Source organism: Carya illinoinensis, chromosome 15 (genome assembly GCF_018687715.1).
Source record: "Carya illinoinensis cultivar Pawnee chromosome 15, C.illinoinensisPawnee_v1, whole genome shotgun sequence".
In the NCBI taxonomy this organism is placed as follows: domain Eukaryota; kingdom Viridiplantae; phylum Streptophyta; class Magnoliopsida; order Fagales; family Juglandaceae; genus Carya; species Carya illinoinensis.
The window spans coordinates 32870623-32882217 of record NC_056766.1 but is presented as its reverse complement, the minus strand read 5'-3'; the positions used below and the strand labels follow the sequence as shown (position 1 = coordinate 32882217).

At 34.4% G+C, this 11595-nt stretch overlaps 1 long non-coding RNA gene across 3 annotated transcripts; it reads left to right on the top strand.

The window, feature by feature from the left end:
• Positions 1–487: 487 nt before the first annotated feature.
• LOC122295661 lies at positions 488–10885 on the top strand. Of its 3 annotated transcripts, XR_006238207.1 has the most exons (6): positions 488–899; positions 3093–3189; positions 4791–4906; positions 5830–9135; positions 9273–9323; positions 10548–10885. It is a non-coding gene; the product is annotated as an uncharacterized LOC122295661 (long non-coding RNA). The 3 variants fall into 3 exon arrangements; XR_006238205.1 differs by having other exon boundaries at positions 5830–9323; XR_006238206.1 differs by having other exon boundaries at positions 5795–9323.
• The last annotated feature ends 710 nt before the right edge of the window (positions 10886–11595 follow it).

Genomic DNA, 11595 nt, shown 5'->3' with positions numbered 1-11595 from the left:
GGGGTGGCAGATTGGCAGCACTGTCTGTGTAGCTAGAGATGGCACTACAAGATATTTGGTCTATTCCAATGATTTTTAAATCGTTACAAATAAAATCGTTGGAAAAGGTACCCTTTTGCGGCAATTTTTTAATCACTACAAGTTTAAGGTTTTGCTTGGCTTCAAGAAATTTTCATCTCAAATATAAAATTCTCACATCATCATTACAACTTTCTCAAATTTCCATACAAAATATAATAAATAATTTAACTTTTTTTTAACTTTTTCAAATTTCAATATAATAATATTAAAATAATATTTAATCTTAAAACTCAAAATTCTATATGAGAATTCTCACTGCAAGCAGAACCTTAATCAAATACAACCAATTACAAGCTGGGCCATTAATCAGGACTCTCGTAATGATTAAAATAGCTGGGAAAACTTTTTTTTTTTTCCGACGCTATTAACTACGTCGCTTTGCATCGTGTGGGCACAAAATTAGTTGGATTACTTTATTCCCCCCCCAACCCCCCCCGCGGCGCCCGGAGCCGGAAAAACACATTTTCCCCCAACACCCAGCTTCTGCACTTCGACGAACCCTTGATTTCAGACCACCTACATTTGGCCCCTTCCCAACGTTTGTTCAAGGCGTCACCTCCTCCGTCTTCAGCCAAATCTCGTTTTCACTGTCCCATTTTCCCACACCCTTCTCCCTTCCGTTGTTGGTTCTCCATTTTCGACTACCTGCAAAATGAAAAAATCGAGTTCCCTTCATTCCGGCTAGTAACGACATTGTGACCCTACGTTTCCTTCCATTACAACTGAGGTTATGTGCCTCCATTTCGTTTCCCAAGTTGAACTTTTGCCGCAATCCAGTATAATCGTCCTCTGCTCTAGGGAATATCATCGCCGTCCAGGTATCGCTTGTTGCCAATTTATTTGTTTTCCCCCCTTCATGCATAGGTTGCATTGCAAAAGTTGTATTTTTTTTTTTTTTTGGTCAATAATTTTTGTTTATGCGTAACTAATGTATTAGCTCCTCTGTTTGGTTCAAAATGTTGTGTATCTGCCTTTTGCGGTTTAAGTGCCAATTTTGAAAATAAGGCTTGGTTTCCTCTGTGTAATACTGATGTGTTTTGTGTTTATATATAGATTTAGATCAAGGGTAAGCTTAAGATTGATCTATTTTTTTAATTGTTGCAAAACAATACCGACAAAATTTGTCCAAATTCGAGTTCACAGTTAAAATCCTATAGGAAAATGTACCAAACTATAAGAACAAATATTAATTTGGTAAAGGGGAAAAACCATACTCTTACATATTATGCCAGAATGAATTTGTATACTAAACCCCTAAAAGGAAAAAATAGGCCAACTTTAGGTAGGGCTAGCTCATATAAGTGACTAATTGATGAATTTTAAAAACTGTTTTAGATTTATTGACGACTAACTTCTTCATAGTTTTCTAATTTTATAAGATCATAAAAGTTAATTTCTAGTTATTTTAGTTAGGAGCAATATTAAATATATCTTAACTATATTAGAGTGTATAAGTCTTGCATAGTCTCATTGAAAAACCAAATTTATGTTTGCACAAAAATGACGTTTTTTTTTTAATGGCGTTAATTTTGTTAGAAGGTGCAGCTAGTACAACAACTTATAAGTTGTGATTTACTATATCTGCCAAAATGGTCTAACTTTCACTTTCTGAAGACAAGTCCATGTTGTTGGGAATTACATCATTGTGTATGCTGGAAGTAGAAAAACTAGAAATTTGACATTCATGGCACTCTGTCAACCATTATTATTATTATTATTATTTTAATCCGTTTTACAGTTTTACAGTTAAATCTTTGTCGGCCACCCTATTTGTTACCTCTTTGTTGACCAACACCCTTTCTAAGTTTCCTAGCACCTTCCTATCCGTTATTTATTTGTTTTAGGGAAAACAAGAACCTCACACACACAGCTCGGTATGCATGTGTCAATATGCACCTTGGAATTGGATTGGGATGCTATATTGTCATTTTCATGTTTCCAACTAATAACAGTACTATTGTTATAATACATTTGTATTAGTCACCATTATTTTCATTCTAATCATGTTCTGTATTACTGGTAGAGAAAAGTAGAAGGGATTATCTGGATTCTCTTGGTTATGTGTTTATGTATTTAATAAGAGGAAGGTTGATTATATTCAAGGTTCACTTCATTAGAAGTTTACAAGTTTTTTTCTTTTTTTTTTTTTTTTATAATTAGTAAGAGATGTTTATTCTAAGTAAATAGGCATAGCCCAAGTACACGTGATGTTTATTCTAAGTACACGTGATGTTTATTCTGTATGATCAAGTTCTCTAGTTATTGATATTCTAATGGGTTTGTAATATTCTCCATATTTATTGGGCTAATGTGATCTAGCTATGTTATGTCATTTCTTGTCTTCAGGATTTTAGTAGTCATTTTGCTGAATCTGGTGTGTGGCTTTTTAGCTTTTGTGGCTACTCTCATGCCCTTTCTTGTTGGTTGTGACCTGTTTATATTCTAGATTAGAGCTAGTTTGAATGCACTTTATCATCATAAATGTGCACTTTATCATCATGAAAGTGCAAAAGAAATCTGTGGTAGTGCAATTTTAGGCTCCTCGAGTCATTGACTGGCTGTAAAATCAGCAGCTATTGTGGAGAGAGGCTCAATCTCTATGGTAGGATAACCCGGATGGCCATTTTCATTGTGAGAGATTTCACAAAAGCAACTTATTATTATATTGTTACTGTGATTGTGGTCATTTCCTCTGCTTGACCATTGACCATGTTGAGCCCCTATATGCCTCCTACACTTCAGCTTTGTTATAAGTTTATTATGCTTTTCTCTTATTTTCTCCATTGAATTTGTTGGGAGATATTGACTGATTGTTTATATCTTGAAAAAGTGGGCTATAGAGAACTATTTTTGAGTTGGATTGGAATTGTAGCAGCTCTTCATTAATAATTCAATGGTTTTGTAGTTTTTTCTTTTCAATGTTTTTGGTTTAGCTAACATTGATTGATATCATCATATGCATTTGTTTCTAACTTATATTGACTTCTGTTGAATGTTTGACGTTATAGCAGCTCCAAATTTCTCATGGGCTTTTCTTCAACACTAGATTTTGCCCCCATGAATTGCAGAAATATCAGACAGCCAGATACAGACCAGATTCTTCAGAATGTATGTAACAAGTACTTCTGTGTGGGCATGCATGCCTGTGCATCTATGTGTTCCCATTTTTGGTTTTATTTGTACTGCTTTAATTTACCTCAATGTATCAGTTTCTTTTTGTTTGAATGAAGAAGAGGGCGGGATTTTATACCTTACTATATCAACTCTTTTCGGTTTGAATGTTTTTCTTTTCTGGGAAGAAAAGAGGAGGGATGTTTAAGGAGGCATTTTTTGCCCTTGTTTACATTTTTAGGAAATTTAAGTCTCTAAAAGAAGTAAATGCTTTTTGCAATAGGCTTATTATAATTTCTGTCATGTTGTTGAAGCTTTTGCATGATGTGAAAGAAAAGGCAGATAAAAACAACTAGTTTTTGGCACAACTAGCTGCCCCAAGTGTAGAACGAGACGTATCTTTTATCATTTCAGGGATCATAAAATTTGTCGTTACATTAATCTTGTGTGCTTTATACTGTAGATATTGTGGGCTTAAGAGTCGTCCGTAAAATCTTCTGTCATGTCTTTGTAGTTGTTATGGTATATACCATCATATGAACATTTCTTCTTTTGGTGTCATTTTATGATTGTTGATTGTTGAGATTGTTGAGTCGTCCGCAAAAGTTTATAACAAAGGGATATTGTATGATTGTTGAGAATGAGATGTCTCTCCATTGCTTGCTACACCAATAACAACTTTCTATTTAGTTATTTGTAATGAATATTCAAAGTGAAAGAGGTACATGGTCTTGTCAACAAGACTAAGGAACCGCTGTATTGCTATATACACTTTATAGCAACAACTGTATAGCATGTTGAGACCATTCATTTAATCACATGAAACAAAATATAAGCCTTCATTTTGCCCCACCATTCAATTCCTTCGACCATATATTATTATTCCAAAATATAATCTCATGAAACACTTGCTAGCTCTTTTTATGCGTTTTCTCCTTCAAATATTTTAGGTTTTCTTTACTTTTTGGTTTGTGAATTCAATTAATTGATGGTTTATTTTAACAAAAGTAGCAAACTGTATCCTCAAATCTCAAATAGATCATGATATGTTCCAGTACATACGCAATTAGGATTATTTACTCTCTGGCCTCTCTCTTTCTTAAAGTATCTAGAATATATGTTTTGTAACATGCATGCAGTACTGCGTGAGAAAAAAGAGCATGATGAATGAATGCAGTATTCCTGATAAGATAAATATAATTAAAGAGAAAATGCTACTCTTCTCTTGGGGCTCTACGCGCTGGGATTTTTTATTTATTTTTACTTAGTAATTAAGAAAGTGTTTTTTAATAATGTTGTGAATTTTTTATTTTTTTAAAAAATATTTAAAAGTATTAGAAAAATGATTGTGTTTAAAAATAAAAATAAAAACATACAAAATACACTAGCTGGTGGCTGTAGAGCCACCCTAATTAAAGAGCCTAATTAAAGAGGCCAGGAGTGAGTGCTGACCTTAAACCATTGTTTTTCTGCTTGCATCTTCAAAGCTCACTTTGCTACCATTGTGTGGTAGCCACGGTTTTGCATCATAAATTGTTAGATTTCTGTAACTGCATATTTATGCATTAATGTCTTTGTGCTGTTTCACTTTGTTACAGTGGGCATGCTTTGCCCATGTGATACCCCTGAAGGTGAAGCTTGTGGAATGGTAAAAAACTTGGCCTTGATGACTCATGTTACAACTGATGAAGAGGAGGGCCCATTAATTTCTCTGGTATGTTTTTATTTGTGAAGATTTGCTGGAAAGTTTAATAGTAGTGTCTAACACATTAGCTTATGAATGAATATATATATATATATATATATATTCATAGTTCTAATAGTTCTAAAATGTGTGATACCTTGCATTTTGGGTCTGTCCATTGATGAAACAATATCTTCTAATCAGTTTGATTCAAATCATCTAGGAGGACATGAGTAATAGCTTCTTCTTTTGTTGAGTAAATCTGGGTTTATCTTGTGCAGAGTATTGTGATAGCCATTGTAACTTCTTTGTAACTTTGTTTTAATGCTCTCTTTGACTTCATCTCCACTTCAATCAAGGGTGAGTTCTCTCTAAAACATAATTGAATTATATAAAGGTATTACATTTTAAACCAAAAAAGAAAATAATAAATAAGCACAACATACAATAATGTACTCCACGTCCTCCATGTTCTCGAGATGTAGATGGAGCCATAATTATGAAGAAAATTTACGTATAAAAGTTTTATTATATTGATTCAATATAGATTTAATGTTAAACAAGTGGAGAAGTAAGAATGGGAACAATCTATAGAGATTTACTTAAAAAATGAGAAAGTGATGGAGTGTAGTATCAATTTAGAGGTCAGACTAAGAAAAACAACGAATACAAATAAAATGTAGAGTGAGAATTGGAGGGAAAAGAAAATAAAGGCTGAATGAACATAGATTGATTGATTTTCTTCTAAATTGTATTGTCATATAGTAGAGATAATTGTTAAAAATCTCAAATTGAAATTGTTCAATGCTAGCTTCAATGTCCAGCTTTTTGTTTGTCTTTAAAAAAAATGAACCTTCATGTCTTTGTAAAGTAACTCATCTGCTTTAGTAATGGTTAGTCATTTCACTCTTACATTAGGCATTGAATAGCACGCATGTTCTGACCTCATGCAGAAGAGGAGAGTTTTATGATCAGTGGGGTGATATGGCCATTCAAGCTTGGGCTGAGTAGTAGTAACATGAGTTTTCTATCTTCGGGTTCGTCACCTTTCTCGATCAAAGGTGATAAGAGGTGTGGAACTTGGTAGCAGTTATTTTAATGACAGTAGAGTCCTCAAATCTATTATAACAATGATGTTTATATATTATATAATTAGTAGCTCAGCTTGTACTTGATATGATCAGTATAATGCACCACCCAGTGTAAAAATATACACGAGCTTGAAGAAATTATTGAATTGAATGGTCTCATATATATTTGTTGATGCATGGATAATTAGTTCGTAATGTCAACCAGGTACATTTGAATGAATGGAGGAAAAATAGTTAATTTTCAGGCTTTGGGAACAATAAAAAATGAGACCCAGTAAGAATATTGGGTTATTAAAAGTCGATTTTTAGGTTTTTCTAGCGATTTTTCAATCGCTGCCTATAAGTTAAAAAACCAAAAAATTCAATAGTGGCGATTGTGAAATTGCTGGCAACACCTTTACCAGTGATTTTTTAATCGCCAATATTGAGTTCAAAAACCAAAACACATTTCCCAGCGATTAGGAAATCGCTAGTAAAACCTTTCCCAACGATTTTTTCGTCGCTACAATTGAGTTTAAAAACCGAAAACATCTTTCCCAGCTATTAGGAAATGGTTAGGAAAGGTTTTGCCAACGATTTCCTAATCGCCACGATTGAGATAAAAATCGAAAACACCTTTCTCCACAATTAGGAAATCGCTGGTAAAGGTTTTTCCAACAATTTCCTAATTGCTGCGATTGAGATAAAAATCGAAAACACATTTCCCAGCGATTAGGGAATTGCTGGGAAAGGTTTTGCCAGCGATTAAATAAGCGCTGCTACTGAGTTCACTAACAAAAAACTCAATTGCAGCAATTAAAAAATTGCTGGCAAAACCTTTCCTAGTGATTTTCTAATTGTTGGGAAATGTGTTTTTAGTTTTTTATCTCGATAGCGGCGATGATAAAATCGCCGGGAAATCCTTTGCTTTTAGCGGTGATTTTTAACTTCCACTATAGTATATCAGAAATGGAGGAATAGTACCGGAGGAACTACAGCGAGTTTAAAATCGCTGAGATTGATATTTGGCTGGAATTTTTTGGCTTTTCTTAGGAAAAGTGCCTTCCGTTGTATTGCAGTGTGGAGGGCTGGCAAAGTCGTTAGACTTCACCGATGTGGGGAACTCGTTCCTATGTTTTAGTGCTTGAAAACTGTTAAAGAAAGTTGTGTGGATACAGTAATCTGAAAAAATAAATGTGACTTTGATGCGTGTAAAACACTATCTTTAAGATGATAATTGCCCCCACTCGAAAGAGTTTGCTTCCGGGTTACAAGCAATTCACCTCCAGGACACAACAAAGTCACCAACTATAGATAGCAATTCTGAAGTCTTTCCTTCAGAGTTTCTCTACAAAATTATGTAAGTGATTGAAAAAATGAGAGAATGGAATGAATTAAATTTGTGGGTTTTATCCTCTATTTATAGAGGGTGAAGTGACACCATGTGAAAAATCACAACTCTTAACTTGTGACTTTTCAACTGGTAGTTATAGCTTAAAGGTCATGTTGTTTCATTGAAAGACCAAAGAACATGTCTGGTTAAGTGGTTGGACAGCTCTCTTCCTAAAGGGAGGTCACTGGTTCAAATCACACCTATTCAACATTTCTGTTGAAATGATTTTGAAGCACACCAAGTAGGTCTTCACACGGGCCGCACGGGCCGGTTTGATCCATGCGTGGTGCCTCTTCGACCCACCCCAGACATTGTGTCTATTCGGCCCATGTGTGGTGCCTCTTCGGCCCAACCGGTTCAACCCATGCGTGGTGTCTCTTTAGCTCCAACATTATGTCTCTTTGGCCCAACCTGTTCAGCCCTAGCATTGTGCCTATCCAAGTCCAACACTTTACTTATTCCACAAAATAAATGAAAGTGCACTTGTGGAGTTTCAAACTCTTACCCTTTCATTTGAAACAACACATCACTACCACTGAACCAATGCATTTCGTTGAAATAATGGTTCATTGAAATCTATAATAACCCACATTCAATAAATTTACATATTTAATATCACAATCTATAATAAATATAACAATCCCCCGCTTAGATTGCGATATTAAATTTTCAGTCAAATACTGATATCTTGATGCATACAAGAAGGTATCTCTCGACTTAAACCTTCAATTAGTGTAAGTATCTCAAATTATTAACAAAGTCAATGGTGGCCTAGGCTTAAACCAAGACTCTATACGTTAAGAACGGAAATATCACACATATGATTCCATCCAATTTTAGCAAGATAACTCACCAATTATTTGCATTAATACACGTGCTCCATCCTGGCATTCATGAACATTTACAAAGTAAACCTTAAACTTTTGCTAGAAGTTATCCCCACCTCTTATGTTCACATAGGTAAAGTTCCTTTCATGTCTTTGTTACTTCAGACACTAATTCAACTATTGAACTTTATTAAGAGCATAATACCCATCCTACATTTAGCGTAACAGCTAGCACTGACCATCCTAGAAGGGTTTCTCACAATTAAATTAAATTTTAGTACTATTCCAGCCACTTAACTGTAACTTGTTATTACCCATTAAACCTAGACTATTTATTAATAGTGTAAGGTTGGGTTCCTATTATAGGTGACTTTTTAAAAGAAAGGTTTCAAACCCATTCCACTAGATGTACTATTCACCAAATCTCCCGAGAGTCCCTTTGTGAAAGGATCTGTCAAGTTTTTACTTGACCGCAGATATACAATAGTGATAATTCCATCACTTATTAATTGTTTGACATATTCATGTCTCAAGCTAATATGTCTAGATTTTCCATTATAGACTTTACTTTAAGCCCTAGACATAGTAGCTTCAATGTAACTTGTTACGTACAAGTAAAGTCGCATACTAATTTGCATATCAATATTGATTCATTTATATTCAAAATTTAAATTGGCATTATTTTCAATAAAATCTACTTTTTGACCAATTATATTATATTGGTGTACATATTAATACATAATTGTACTTGTAATTAAATTTTTCGATGGGAACATAGGGGAGCAAGAGAGAAAATTCCAGGTAATGATACCCTTCACTCTCGTTTACGATTCGTTTACAATCGGATGACGTGGCAGCTTATTTTTGTTTTCCTTTCAAAGCTTTTAAAATCATTTCTCAGCAACAAAATCCATCAAGATATTTGAAATTCAAAAACAAAATTTCATCCGTTCGGCACCATCATCTCAGGTGACTCACTCTCCCTCCATCTATTCTCCACCCCTCCCCGACTCTCTCTCTCTCTCTCTCTCTCTCTCTCTCTCTCTCTCTCTCTCTCTCTCTCTCTATGATTTTGACCAAAAATGGTTAACATTTACTGGTTACAGCCTTCATTGCTGCCATACACACTGCCTAAGACACCCTTCTCACACCTCCAGGTAAGCCCCAAGTCGTTGTTCTCCCCCCTTGTTTTGGTCACAAGCTCAGTTCCGATTCTTTCGGTATATGTCCATTTATTCCTGATTTGGTTGTGATTACAACATATTTGATGGCTGGTTGTGATTTCTATGCATTTTTCGCCGAGTTGGTTGGGTATTTGGCCCTCTACCTATTCACAATTGAAGCTTTCAACGAAATCCCTTTCCACAGATAAGTCTAACTGACCAAAAAAACTACAGATTTGGATTAAGCTATGTCTAAAAAAAAAAAAAAAAAAAAGGAGGATATAGGGCTATTTGAAATGGAAAAAGCTAAAGGATCTAGGGATTTAATCATAACCCAGCAGTGTTTGGGCCTGAATTTTATTTGGGGAGCTGAGATTGTTGTGCACTTGCTCATGTTCTTGACTCTGCTTGGACATTTTGTTTTGAGTGGATATTAATCAAAATTTAATAAAATTAGTACTTGTCTTATCATCTTTGGGGTTTTATCTTTCTTTGAGGTTTTCGTTGATCAAAGACCTTTATTTTTTAAATTCTTCAAGCAAAATGGGAGGCCTAGAATACGATCCATTTTGTAGTTTAATATAATAGGTTTGTTTTCTCTTTTTTGTTGAGATTATGTAGGTAATATACATGAATTTGCCTGCAAACTCATGGCACTTGTTGTCATTTTCATAAGTGGAGTCAGTTTGGGATTGAATTGTTTGTAGAGATCTATTCTTGATTCTTGATCCTTCCAAGTAATTTTGTTTTTCCAATTTTGCATAGAGAGAACTTTGTTTTTTCCATTTTATTCTAATCTCCAATTTAAGAATCTCTCCACCAGTTGCTTGTCATAGGTGAATGTTTAGATGAACCACACCTCCACCACTTGCATAGCTCCCTACATGCATTTGTTGATTTACTTCACCCATCAAAAAAATTAGGAATTATTTTGTATAGCCACATAGTGTCAGTTATGATTTTTGGAGGAATCAATTAATGCATCAGCTGATGTGCTTTCTGATGAGAAGTCAGCAACTCAAGAGCCTTTGAAAGCATTAATTTATGGAAGTGGCATATCTGTTACAGATTCATGCTTCACTTTTGGTAGCTCATGCCATATTTTCATAACACCACTCTTTCTTTTTTCATTTCTCTAATATATTATTTATTCTTTTATTTCGTGCACTTTGAATATGGTCCGTCTTGGATAAATCATCTTATTGCTTTGGTTTGCAGCTTGCACGTCATTTGAATTTTTTACTTGGGTAAATCCAAAAGTCCCTGAATATGGTCCAAGCATGATAGATAGGGAACTAAATGAGCAGGTGGTGGCTGAAGCTGCTCAAAGTCCTTTAATGGACGAACACGATATATCCAAATATAGGATGATGAGGGAACCAAAAGTTGTTCAGCACTGAGTTGAACTTGGAAACAAAACAAGTAGGAGCAAAATATTGATCCATAGAATGCATGGGATCACACTTTGAGTGCGATGGATCTTTTTCAACTTGTACTTATGACCCATCAATTAATTTAAATTAAACCTAAAAGCAATTAATGGAGCTTCCACTAAAGCTTATCATGTTATAAATAAGCCAATGATATTTTCCTCTCTCACTTAATGTGAATATTTGCTGGTTAATTGCAGGTGAACGTTGTGCTTGCATTACACTTCTAGTTAGATTTATTTGTTGCTTTTTTTCATTACACATGCATATAGACATAAGTTGATTAATTTCCTTCATATCTTTAAGTAAAAAAAATTAGAAAAATTGAGGAAAGTCACTCAAACTGTCATACTTTCATGTGAAGATCAGGTATACACCTCTTATCTCACCACTCTTTTTTTAGTGTCATTCCAAGAGCCATCTATAAACACTTTTAGCCCATAACACGAATTTGAGGGTTTGCATGGTGCAAAAGATGCCAGATAGGCCGAAAGATTGACCTTCAAGGCTTAAGCTGATCAAATGCTTTCTGGTCTAGTGCAACTTCCATGACAACAATTTTACTTCAATTCAAAACATCTAATTTTCAACACGATACTTTTTCAATATAATTGGAGTACATTTTACAACTAAATAGTAAACATTACAACTCGGCCAAAAATTATATGCATTACTACTATTTATTCACTTATCTATTACATACAACTAATTTTCAACCAATCTACACATTACAACTAATTTTCAACCTGACTAAAAAACTAATTTTCATCCTTGAACAGAACTGTACACATTATAACATGACCAAAAACTAATTTAGTGCTTATCTATAACACATT